Genomic DNA, 13,430 nt, shown 5'->3' on the forward strand with positions numbered 1-13,430 from the left:
TACAAAAAGCTGTCTCAGAGATTTAACCTGTCAGTTTCCACTGTGAGGAACATAGTAAGGAAATGGAAGAACACAGGGACAGTTCTGGTTAAGGCCAGAAGTGGCAGGCCAAGAAAAACATCAGAAAGGCAGAGAAGAAGAATGGTGAGATCAGTCAAGGACAATCCTCAGACCACCTCCAGAGAGCTGCAGCATCAACTTGCTGCAGATGGTGTCACTGTGCATCGGTCAACTATACAAGGCACTTTGCACAAGGAGAAGCTGTATGGGAGAGTGATGCGAAAGAAGACGTTTCTGCAAGCACGCCACAAACAGAGTCGGCTGAGGTATGCAAAAGCACATTTGGAGAAGCCAATTTCTTTTTGGAAGAAGGTCCTGTGGACTGATGAAATCAAGATTGAGTTATTTGGTCATACAAAAAGGCGTTCTGCATGGTGGCAAAAAAACACAGCATTCCAAGAAAAACACTTGCTACCCACAGTAAAATTTGGTGGAGGTTCCATCATGCTTTGGGGCTGTGTGGTCAATGCTGGCACTGGGAATCTTGTTAAAGTTGAGGGACGCATGGATTCCACTCAGTATCAGCAGATTCTTGACAATAGTGTTCAAGAATCAGTGATAAATATGAAGTTACAAAGTGGATGGATCTTTCAGCAAGACAATGATCCAAAACACCGCTCCAAATCTACTCAGGCATTCATGCAGAGGAACAACTACAATGTTCTGGAATGGCCATCCCAGTCCCCAGACCTGAATATCATTGAACATCTGTGGGATCATTTGAAGAGGGCTGTCCATGCTCGGCGACCATCAAACTTAACTGAACTGGAATTGTTTTGTAAAGAGGAATGGTCAAAAATACCTTCATCCAGGATCCAGGAACTCATTAAAAGCTACAGGAAGCGACTAGAGGCTGTTATTTTTGCAAAAGGAGGATCTACTAACTATTAATGTCACTTTTCTGGTGAGGTGCCCATACTTATGCACCTGTCAAATTTTGTTTGAATCCAGATTGCACATTTTCTGTTAGTACAATGAACCTCATTTCAAGGCAGAAACATTACTGTATCCAACAGTTATTACATATATCAAACTGAAATAGCTGTTGCAAAAACACCAATTTTTATAGAACATTAAGCTTAAGATTAATAGGGGTGCCCAAACTTTTTCATATGACTGTATCTGCTATAACCGTATGGAGAATCAGCAATCACACTCAGTTGGAGTGGCTACCGCTCTTGCACACAGATCTGTCTTCTCTTATCTTTGCTTGAATTTAGTTACCAAATTTCTACTATAACAAGTTCAATACATTAACACCACATCCAATCACAACTTTATTCAAGATGCAATTCACATTACATGCACTAGGTGGCCACACATGTACACATATAGCATAAACATCACCCAACAGAGTATCGCAAAATCATATTTGTCTTTTTTTTTTTCTACAAACCTGATGATCTCACTGCAAAAATTTTGAATATATCAAGATATGAAGAAATATAAAGGAAAAAATCACAACTGTACAGTGGTGGTCCTAGTGATAGAATCTCCGTTGATCTGATGAACAGGTAATACAGCAGTGTTCAAAAATAATAGCAGTGTGTTCAAAAACATGAGATAAGCACAAAATCTTAATACTAGTTTTCCTTTCCATGCATTGGGAACATTGTACACTGTTTTCTAAATCAAAACATGGAGAAATGTATAGAATTTTTAACTACTTTACAGAAAACAAAAAATTAACATTAGACTGTTCTCAAAAATAGCAGTGTCTGCATTTGTCTTTACAAACTCACAATATGTACTCTCTCTTTTTTTTGAGGATTTAGCATTCCTGTGAATCACTAACCTAATATTAAGTTGTATAACCACAGTTTTTTAGAACTGCTTCACATCTTTGTTGCATAGAGTCAACCAACTTCTGGCACCTGTCAGCTGTTATTCCAGCCCAGGATGCTTTGACTACATCCCACAATTTTTGGTGGATTTGTTGGCTTTGTCTCAGAAACGTCATTTTTGATGTCACCCCACAAGTGTTCTATCGGATTAAGGTCCGGGAATTGGGCTGGTCACTCCATAACCTCAATTTTGTTGGACTGGAACCAAGAAACCATTGGAGATCATTTTAGCTAAACAGCCTATCATTGTCTGCACTTCTTTAAAAAGTTGATTGGAGAGGGTAAAACTTATAATCAAAGTACGCTGTTCTACTGAACAATGTCTCGAACGACCCATTTTTCTCAGTCTTCCAAGGAAAAATGCATGTACAACATGTGCTGGCTTCACGCTTCGGGTATGTGCACACGATCAGTGTTCGCTGTGGATTGGACGCAGTGCAAGTGCGCTGCGTGCAATCCGCAGCCGCCAGATATTACAGCATAGTGGATGGGATTTATACAAATCTCATGCCCACTAAGTGTCTGCGGCACACCCGGGGAAACAGACATGCGGTGTGTCTTTCCAGACCGCAGCATGTCTATTTCCTCCTGCTGGTCAGCATGCGGGCTTTCCCCATAGATATAACTTCTATGGGCAAAGCCCACCTGTGAGAAAAAAAAACCCCGGCGGCCGCTCATTTGCATAATGAGCTGAAGCCGGAGGTGGCTTTTCCGCAGCCTGGGGGCCGCAACTGGCTCCGGATCGTCTGCACATACCCTTAAAGCGCACCCACGCCATATTGCAGCACCCAAATAAATTTTTCAAAAGCAAAATGGCGCCTGCGCATGTGCAGTAGCATCTCTCGGCAAACGTGAGATGCTAATGCTCATGCGCTGGCCACGGCCATTTTGGGGGGGGAATGTAAATTTCACTTTGTGACACAAATTACAGAGTCAGTATGTAAAATGGTATGCAGGTCACTGAAAGCACACTGACCTGTCACATGGCAGAGATAGGCATACATGAATACATAATGAGAGCACATGCATATCATTATGTCAGAAATTAAAGTAAAGATTATAAAAGAACCGCTGGACGGATTTCATCAACAAAGGTATCATTTTACTCAGTGTAACGGCTCCCACCTGACAGTGTATGTGGTTTACTAAGCACAATCCTGCTGACAGGTGCACTTTAAATAAGGGCCACCTGATTCACACCTGTTTCTTGACAGAATGATTGACCTCACTAATTGAACTCCTATTATTTTGAACACATCCCCTTTCAATTAATTCAAATAAACAGACTCAAAAACCTGCAGATCATGAATGCTGAGTCTGGTGGTTTTCTTAGAATCTACTGCACCAGCTGGTAAATTGTTTTGACATGTGGTAATATAATTTATACCAAAAACAGTGAATTATCAGGTTAGTCATATTGGACTGCTATTATTTTGAACACTACTGTATATGTATTGGTTGGAAACTGTCTAATTGAAATAGTTTTATCTACTTTACAAGGTCTTTCCTGCAAGCCACGTCCTTCCTAATGGCTCCATCAACAATGGGGGGGGAGACTATTGGACACCTTCATGAACGGTTTAGAATTTAGAGCCATTTTCATTACAGATGGTTATCATTGTTGGAACCTTCTAATGAACCAATCACAGGGAGTCCTGCTGAAGGGCCCTCATAGCATACGCTGTTAAAAAAGTTAAAGGGATTTTCCGGTTTCAGAAAACCCCCATTTTTTGGCTGCAGTTTTTTTTTAATAAAAAGAAACTGAAACTGTGCATTATTGACCCTCGCCGGGTCTAGCGCTGAGTCTCTGCCACTGCTTCTGGTGTCCGTTATTGTCTGCAATGCTTCTCTCACGCTGACAGCACTGCAACCAATCCATGAGATTGGCGGCTCTGAGCAGCTTGTGCCACCAACTCGGGCAGAGCCACTGAGCTCAGTTATTGACTGCAGCGCTCTCAACGTGACATCAACAGACACTGTTAGTATCACCAGAGACTCAGTGCTGGAGTTTGAGGGGTTTTTTTTACAACAAACTGTAGCTGTGTTAGAGAGGGATTTTACAAAACCGGAAATCATTCCATAACAATGAAAATTAGCGCCTGTCCAACAATAAAAAACAAGCCTTTATGAAAGGAATCATAAGGATCTACATAAGCTTGAACAATGGGTAGCGACTAAGAGAATGGTATTTAACAGGAAGAAATGCAAGATTCTACGATCTAGGCAAGAAAAACGAAAATGACATCTACAGAATGGGAGGAATAGAACTAAGCAACAGCACGTGTGAAAAAGACTTGGGTATACTAATAGATCACAGACTGCACATGAGTCAACAGTGTGATGCAGTAGCAAAAAAGGTAAACAAAAACACAGTTCTGGGATGTATTAAGAGAAGCATAGAGTCTAGATCACAGGAAGTAATTATCCCCTCCTCTACTCCTCCTGGAGTACTGTGTCCAGTTCTGGGCACCACATTTTAAAGAAGACATTGAAAAACTGGAGCAAGTTCAGAGAAGAGCTACCAGGATGGTGAGCGGACTGCAAACTATGTCCTATGAGGAACGGTTAGAGGATCTGGGAATTAGCTTGCAAAAAACAAGTCTAAGAGGAGACTTAATAGCTGTCTACAAATATCTGAAGGGCTGTCACAATGTAGAGGGATCATCCTTATTCTCATTTGTACATGGAAATATGAAAAGCAATGGGATGAAACTGAAAGGGAGAAGACACAGATTAGTTATTAGAAAAAACTTTTTGACAGTGAGGGTGATGAATGAGTGGAACAGGCGGCCACGAGAGGTGATGAGTTCACCTTCAATGGAAGTCCCAAAGACTTTTATAAAATGAACGGGGCACACAGACAAAAAGACCAATCTGAATGAAACAAAAGTTACTATAATGTACCCCAGAAAACAAGAGTATAACGTAACTGACGTCCATGCCTGTTCATAAAAGGCGTACACTACATTTTATGGACCACGGGTAGTCCAAAAATGCACCAAATTTATTAAGAGGCCTGCACACCTCACTTAGGCAGGTTTTGGGAAAATGATAAATTCCTGACTTTAAAGCTATCTTACCCCTTCCCGACTAAAAAACTCAACAATGGCTACGTCAACAGAGAAATTAAAGTGAACCAGTCAAAAGTCCCCAAATCCTCCCAAGACACCGCTACTACAATAGAGTCCCATTCTAGCTTCCCAAGCAGGTCCTCGGTTTCCAAGACAAGTGTAAAATTAACTTATGTCAATTATGGTTCATAGGCATACGCAAATGATCTAAAATAATTTTATTTTTTGGAGGAGGGTACTTCAACTCGATACAGTCTGGCCTCAGACATTGTAATCACTTCTCCTCCCAGATGATGATGCAATGAAGCAGAGTTTACCCCACCCCTTCCTGGGAATCCTCGGAGCGCTGATGATGCCAGAAAGAGTATGCCCAAGCTCAAGAAGAAAGCAAGTGGCACGCATGCGCAAGATTCCAAGCGCTCCCGTGACGTCGTTCCAAGTGGAAGGGACATCAGTCATGTCCAGGGGGATGGACTAATCTGGTGTAAGTGACGCCCCTCCTCCCGGACTTGTGCTAGGTAATCTGCACATGCCTGGAGACCACAATATGAATTGGTTTTGCAGAGATAACAGCACTTCTTTTAGCGATAAAGGTCATGCTTGGAATGTCAAGGTTCTATATTTTAATGGTGGCACTTTGGGTGACCTGAACTGTTCCGCTTAAAAAGCAGTTTTTGAACGTAGTGATGAAAAAGCCAATAAAAATTATTGGGTCTCCAAAGGGTTAAAGCTACACATGTTTAATGAAAAGACCGATAACTATATTGTGGTCTTACAGCGAGAAGGCCAATAGGACTGCAACCAATAAAGAGCAAAACTTGGGTGGAGGATTTACAAAGGAATGCCGAGATTCCACAGAGATGAATTTCCTAGAAAGTCTCTACCTAAAGAGAAGGACACACGACCAGGAATAGACATATTGGTCCTTCTGCTCACACATCCACAGTTTTTAATTGATTGTCTGCAGCGTGCAGTGTTATTTTAACAAAGAAGGTCACATTTGCATAGTGAACCCGCGCACGAGCCCTGGTAATGCGTATTCCTTGGCACAATCCATCCAAAAACAAACAAAGGCGAAATTACACAGATCTGCTTTCAAGAAATTGCAAACCCTTCAGGTTACAATAATCTCTAACGCCGCGTAAACCCTGTGCGATCTGTCATATCCTCCAGCATCGACTAGATGGAAATTCTCCCTATTCGTCCTTGTCAAACACAAAAAAGTACAAGTATGAGAAATGATAAAACTCCGATCCCTCTCCGCCTTTCACACATTCGTCCGCTTGACAACCTGATCAGGTCTTCAATTTCATCAAGCCGAGTCGCCTAGAACACAATGTACACAGACCCGAGTCATTTCCAGTAAAGTACAGCTGAAGAAAATTAATTACATTTCATATTCATCAGGAATATTAAAAATTTCGAGTAACTACAGCCTTAACGGGGTTCAACCAAAATAGGGGCAGGGGCGTACCGCTAATAGCAGTAGACCACATGACGGCACTGATGCTCGGGAGTCGAGGGTGGGGGGCTGTGCTAAACAGCCATACCGGCCTGGTGTCATAATTTCAACAGGGGTGCAGATACAGTTAAAGACAATGGTGGAACAGTGAGCCTGCAGCTCCCGACGCCACCGTTCAGCCTGCGTGTCTGAGCCTCAGAGCAGCAGGCACAATGACATCATGGCACTGCGCCTTCTAGCTGGAGTCTCAGTTTGAATGCAGAATAAACCAAAGCAGTGCATCAGGAGAACAAAGCTAGGGAAGTAGTTAATATTTTATTAAATGTTGTCAGTACTTCTAGGAGCATCATACATTCTATAGGGAGGAAGTGGATTCCATAATACTCAGTGTGGGAGGCTTTGAGGGCCATAATTCGGTGTGCAGGCATCATACTGTATGTGGGGGGCTAAGAGGGCCGTCATATGGTGAGGGGGAACCTGTTAGGGCCATTGTAATGTTTGCGGAGCTGTAGGTGATCATACTGTGTGTGGGTGTTGAGGAGGGACTCCGTGTGTGGGCGAGTCTGTGGGGGCTTCATAGTAAGAGACAAAAGACTGTGGAGACATCACACCGTGTTGGTGTAACTGTAGTGGAATCGTACTATATTGAAGGCACTATGGGGTCAACATAATGTATTGGGGGCACTCTGGTGTCATCATACTATGTTGGGGAGACACTGTGGGGTCATCATACTGTGTTGTAGGTACTGTAGGATGATCATAGGATGATCATACTGTGTTAGGGAGCTATAGGTTTATGCTGTGTGTGGGGCAAAGGGGACCGTCATACGGTGAAGCGAAGACATTTAGGGCCATTATAATGTTTGTGGGCTATAATACTTAGTATGATGCCTCTACAGCCCCCCCACAATATGTGGGCGTTGCGGATGGAATCAGTGTGTGAGTGAGGATGTGGGGGCATCAAACTAAAGGAGGGATGACTGTGGAGACATACTGTGTTGGTTGAACTGTGGTGCAATCATATTGTATTGAGGCACTGTGGGGTCATCATACTGTGTTGGGGAATTGTGGGGTCATGATACTGTGTTGTTGGCACTGTAGGATAATTATACTGTGTTGGGCCACTGTGGGACAGGGAAGGGGCATGGCTCAGCCGATCCACGGACAGGGAAGGGACCTGGCTCAGCCGATCCACGGACAGGGAAGGGGCCTGGCTCAGCCGATCCACGGACAGGGAAGGGACCTGGCTCAGCTCATCCACGGACAGGGAAGGGGCCTGGCTCAGCCGATCCACGGACAGGGAAGGGGCCTGGCTCAGCCGATCCAAGGACAGGGAAGGGACCTGGCTCAGCTGATCCATCGACAGGGAAGGGGCCTGGCTCAGCCGATCCATGGACAGGGAAGGGACCTGGCTCAGCCGATCCACGGACAGGGAAGGGGCCTGGCTTAGCTATTAAAATGAGCCAGTCAGTCCACTTCATACACAGCACTGATTACATGCTGACACACGTTTGCTACGTTGGTTGGAGTACAGAAGTGGAGCTGTCAGAACCGGCGCAGACGTTGGAAATTTGTTGAAGCTTTAATATTGAAAGTATATTAATCAATTGTAGATTTTTTTTATTTTTGTTTTAATCAAAATAATTTTCTCCTAGATAGACGACCCCTTTAAATTTTTATACTTATCACATTCAGAATTTTTTTTTTTTTTTTTTTAAATCGACTAAGAATCAAAAGCAGCCGGTACACAAAGCGGAGATTGAAGTATGCAACACGCAAAACGTATGATCACGCGTGACCCCGCGGATTGTGAAGGGACGACAGGACGCAACTAAGCGACACAAATAAATAGGCTTGTGATGTTGAAGAGCCGAGGAAAACACTTAAGAACAAAGGACTGTGGAGATCTTGGCACCTGAAGGGTAAGACGACGTACAATAAGCTCATTACTTCATCTTGTACAGCTGCCCAGATGCCAATTCACTTGTCATAGGAGGCAACAAGAGCAATACCTGCGATCCTGTGATCAAGGGAATGGCGGCCGACAGGTCTTAATGGATTGCCAGGGTTTGTGCGCATCCTTTATCCATCAGCAATTCATCTGTTGTTGTTCTGAGCTTTCAAGCTTTGTGCAACAGCTTAACTTGTTATGATGGCAGCGCGTCTTTCAACCCGAACTGTGGCACAAGATGCAAGGCGAGGGGGGAAGGGAGCGGCACACTCTCCTGATTAAAATGCACTCGGATGCTCCGCGCTTTCATCCAAAATGAAATTAGAATCTGTCTGTTCTGAGTTCAGCGGCAAAGGTTTGAGGAGAAGAAGATAGCAATGAAGAAAAAACACAAGGAGGCCCGAAGTATTCTAAATATGACAGCTGCTAGCTATACCAATACTGTACAGAAAGGAAGGGATTGGAGGGAAATGAAAGAGAGAAAGAAAGAAAAAGAAAGAGAAAAAAGAGAAAGAATGAAAGAGAAAGAGAGAAGAAAGAAAGAAAGGGAGAAAAGGAGTGAGAAAAATGAAAAAAATGAAAGAATGAAAGAAAGATAGAGGGAGAGGCGGAAAAAGAGGGAGAGGCGGAAAAAGAAGGAGAGGCGGAAAAAGAAGGAGAGACGGAAAAAGAAGGAGAGACGGAAAAAGAAGGAGAGACGGAAAAAGAAGGAGAGACGGAAAAAGAAGGAGAGACGGAAAAAGAAGGAGAGACGGAAAAAGAGGGAGAGGCGGAAAAAGAGGGAGAGGCGGAAAAAGAGGGAGAGGCGGAAAAAGAGGGAGAGGCGGAAAAAGAGGGAGAGGCGGAAAAAGAGGGAGAGGCGGAAAAAGAGGGAGAGGCGGAAAAAGAGGGAGAGACGGAAAAAGAGGGAGAGACGGAAAAAGAGGGAAAAAGAAAAAAGTGAAAGAAATAGAAAGAATAAAGGGATGAAAGAATGAGAAAGAAAAAAAAAGAGAAAGAAAGGGAGAATGAATGAAAGACAGAAAGAGGTAGAGATAAAGAAAGAAAGAGAAAGGAAGAAAGAGAAAGGAAGAAAGAGAAAGGAAGAAAGAGAAAGGAAGAAAGAGAAAGGAAGAAAGAGAAAGGAAGAAAGAGAAAGAAAGAGAAAAAAGAAAGCAAAGAAAGAAAAAAAAAGTGTGAAAGAGTAAAAGAAGAGAGGAAAAGAGAAAGGGGGTGAGATCGGGTGAAAAAAAAGAAGAGAGACAGAAAAGAGAAAGAAAGAGGTAGAGAAAATGGAGGAAAAAAAAAGAGAAAGAGTGAAAGTAGTTTCTTTAAAGTGAACTCAAGCTCGGCGGTCTGTCTTAACATCTGGGGCTAGTACTCACATCTAGTGAGTGGCCGACCTGTAGCACCAAGATCTTTTCTTATCTTCTAACTTCCCCCAACTGCCCCAAGTAGTTGGGGGAAGGGTAATCTTATATGTAAATGGCATATACAAAAAGACCAGATATTTTGCTATCACCTTAGACCCTGCTGCTCCCTCCTCTTGGAGGCGCCATTACAATACACCCTGAAGCTGCTCAGTGCCATTTCTTTGTCTGCGACAGTGCCAGGGAGTGGACAGAGGTGCAGGAATGCAAAAAGGCACAGTATGTCAGCGTCCTGGAAATTTGTCTAATTTTAAGGAAATGCCGGAGAACTGAAGTTTCCTGATTGGTCTATATGAACAACCTCGTTGTATTCCCAGATGCCCATGAGGAGTAGCCGGTTATAGGGGGCGCCCAGCAGTGGTTATCGATGAGGTTACGGGGCCCCTGCAGGTGAAGTCAAGCATTACACAAAGCCCAATAAAACAATGGTTTCCCGTGCACAGACGCGCTCCAGCGTACGGACAGCGGACGGTAGTTTCTCTTTGCTAAAGCTGATAAGTTGGGGGGGGTGTCTCAAATAAAAGACATTAAGAGTCTGGAGACGCTGTGGAGAGCGATCTGCTGCCTGCAGCATCCTTCAGCATGACCGGTTTGGCAGTGGGTCAGTAATGGTGTGGGGTGGCATTTCTTTGGAGGGCCGCACAGCCCTCCATGTGCTCACCAGAGGTAGCCTGACTGCCATTAGGTACCGAGATGAGATCCTCAGACCCCTTGTGAGACCATATGCTGGTGCGGTTGGCCCTGGGTTCATCCTAATGCAGGACAATGCCAGACCTCATGTGGCTGGAGTGTGTCAGCAGTTCCTGCAAGATGAAGGCATTGAAGCTATGGACTGGCCCGCCCGTTCCCCAGACCTGAATCCGATTGAGCACATCTGGGACATCATGTCTCGCTCCATCCACCACAGACTGTCCAGGAGTTGGCTGATGCTTTAGTCCAGGTCTGGGAGGAGATCCCATAGGAGACCATCCACAACCTCATCAGGAGCATGCCCAGGCGTTGTAGGGAGGTCATACAGGCACGTGGAGGCCACACACAATACTGAGCCTCATCAGGAGCATGCCCAGGCGTTGTAGGGAGGTCATACAGGCACGTGGAGGCCACACACAATACTGAGCCTCATCAGGAGCATGCCCAGGCGTTGTAGGGAGGTCATACAGGCACGTGGAGGCCACACACAATACTGAGCCTCATCAGGAGCATGCCCAGGCGTTGTAGGGAGGTCATACAGGCACGTGGAGGCCACACACAATACTGAGCCTCATTTTGACTTTTTTAAGGACATTACATCAAAGTTGGATCAGCCTGTAGTGTGTTTTTCCACTTTAATTTTGGGGGTGACTCCAAATCCAGGCCTCCATTGGTTAATAAATGTGATTTCCATTGATGATTTTTGTGTGATTTTGTCAGCACATTCAACTTTGTACAGAACAAAGTATTCAATGAGAATATTTCATTCATTCAGATCTAGGATGTGGTATTTGAGTGTTCCCTTCATTTTTTTGAGCAGTGGATATATACACACACATTGTTTTAAAAAAATCTGGGCACATCACACTTTATTATGAGGCCAACTAAGCTTCAAGGATTTCACTCTGTCCAGTAAATGTAACGCCAGACAGGAGAGGTATGTTAATCAACCAAAAGCGCGCCAATAACCACGCAATTGTGAAACAAAATTATGGGCATTTGGCAATTGTGGTGGGTGGACTATCAGCCACATGGGGCAAGACAGATCATCTTGACTTACTCTTTATCCATGTAACCTGATTTGGTGCAAATTTAAGTAACAAAAATGTGCTGGAGACAAACAGCAAGACAACCCCCAACCCCAATTGCAGGTTGCAATCACAGAATTTCTCTCCCCTTATCCTTTCTGATTCTTTTCTAGTTTTGCATGAGTCCTCGTCACTACTGGTAGCATGAGGTGATACCGGCAGCCCATTCCGGATGCAAAGTGTAGCATCGGCGTCTCAGCCTCCTGCCGGGCAGAGACGCCGTTCCCCTCATCGCCGCGGTCCCGATCCGGCGTCCTCCAGCTCCCCTGCTGCTGTTGCGCGCAGCTTCCTGGGCACTGTGCTTCGGGCGCGCATGCACGTGCTCCCTCCCTCTTAAAGGGGCCGCGCGCCGTCCTAATAAGTCCCCGGCCAATGGCCGGAGGACTTCTCCTATTTAAAGCACCTCCTCCAAAAAGGAGGCGCCTGTGCAAGGTTGCTGTTTGTGTGTTAACACTCTCCTCAGCCCTCAAGTTCCAGTGCCCGCCAGTCTGTCTTTCAGCCATGCCTGCCTGCCTGCCTGCCTATTATACGTGCCGGCCTGCCTGTCTATTAGACGTGACCGTCAGCCTGTCTACCAGCCGTGCAAGCCAGCTTGCCTTCCTGGATCACCTGTCAGGTTAGCTGCTGTGCCCGCCTGTTTGCCTACCCGGATCACCCGTCAGGCTACCTGCCGTGCTCATCCGCTGTACCTGTCAGCCTCAGCCATCTGACCGGTGGGAGTCGCCTGTTCTCAAACAGTTCGGTCCCAGAGTGGCATCTGGTTCACCTGCCCGCTCCCTCCTTGGTTCACGGAGTCGACTAAGCCGCCGTGTGACCAGGGTCGGTTCGAGTTGGCACTTAGTTACGCCCCTCTGGTCCCTCCTTGCATCTCAGCACAGAGGTTCCACCACCCGGATCCGTAACAGTTTGCACAGGCCATGGAACCAGGTGGCTCCCAGGCTCCTTCGCTCTCAGACCTGTACCAAGAGGTCTTTTGTGACGCCTCTTCTCGGAAGCCCTTTTCTTTACCCTGGGAGATGGGGAACTCGGAGTCGGGTCCTGTGATGGAGAGATGGGGTGCAGCCGTGGCCCGGACCCGACCCGTGCTCAGGGCTGTCACAATTTAAAAGGATGGTGTGGGCTTATCCGGTTTGAGTGGCTGATTTACGACTACGCCACCTGTGGCACCTGGTGAAGGCCACCAGCGCCGCTGCAGTCAGCTGAGGCATGGTGTTATGGCGGCCAAAGTTATTACTACTCCCCACAGGCGGAGCGAGGCCTCAGGGCAGAGGGACAGGATGGAGAGGGTAGTAGTAGAGGAGTACGGGTACCGCGTCGTGCGGTGTAGCGCAGAATAAACAGTCCGGAGGCCATAGGGGTGAACTTCCAAGGCTTTACTCACATTAGAGATGGCAGAAGGAAGGCGACTCCTTGCTCCCCGCGGAGTCCTGCGGTCACCAGGGACGGGGGTCCGACAACCTCCGAGTAAGTCCAGCATTCGATCGGGACCCTACACCAGAGTGTTCCTGAACTACAGACCGATTCCTTTCCTGTCTGTGTAGATAGGCCGGGTCTCCCTCTGAATATATCAGGTAGCGAGGACAGGTGGCGTACACCGCTCCGTCTGCATCCTCCCCGGGATCCATTTGCTGTGGAGCTACACTCTTAAGCTCCGGGCCTTCTTGGTCATGGTCTTTGTCCGGGTTGAGACATTCCTCGTCTGCAACCTGCCCCTCGTCCCAAGGCCGGGGTACGAGGGCTGTGTCCCCATCCGATGCAGGCCCACACAGGATCCACGCTCAGGGAGGGAGATCACAATACAAAGACCAAAACCAAAGATGGCTTTTTATTAAATATGAAATTTAAAGTGTCACTA

General features: G+C 45.8%; 1 protein-coding gene across 4 annotated transcripts in view; it reads right to left on the reverse strand.

Annotated features, from left to right (window-relative positions):
- LOC141192955 (neutral amino acid uniporter 4-like) overlaps positions 1 to 13,430 on the reverse strand; it is a 271,000-nt gene that overhangs the window by 144,817 nt on the left and 112,753 nt on the right. The window contains exon 12 of one of the 4 annotated variants that reach the window (XM_073662073.1): positions 6,131 to 6,301. The exons of the other annotated variants lie outside the window; for them this stretch is intronic. The gene's annotated coding sequence lies outside the window, so the exon portion shown is untranslated. Of the gene's footprint in view, positions 1 to 6,130; positions 6,302 to 13,430 lie in introns of those variants that run through there. 4 annotated transcript variants of the gene reach the window in all.

The sequence above is a fragment of the Phyllobates terribilis genome, unplaced genomic scaffold (genome assembly GCF_046119375.1).
Source record: "Phyllobates terribilis strain yellow unplaced genomic scaffold, ASM4611937v1 Scaffold_2__4_contigs__length_985480577, whole genome shotgun sequence".
In the NCBI taxonomy this organism is placed as follows: Eukaryota; Metazoa; Chordata; class Amphibia; order Anura; family Dendrobatidae; genus Phyllobates; species Phyllobates terribilis.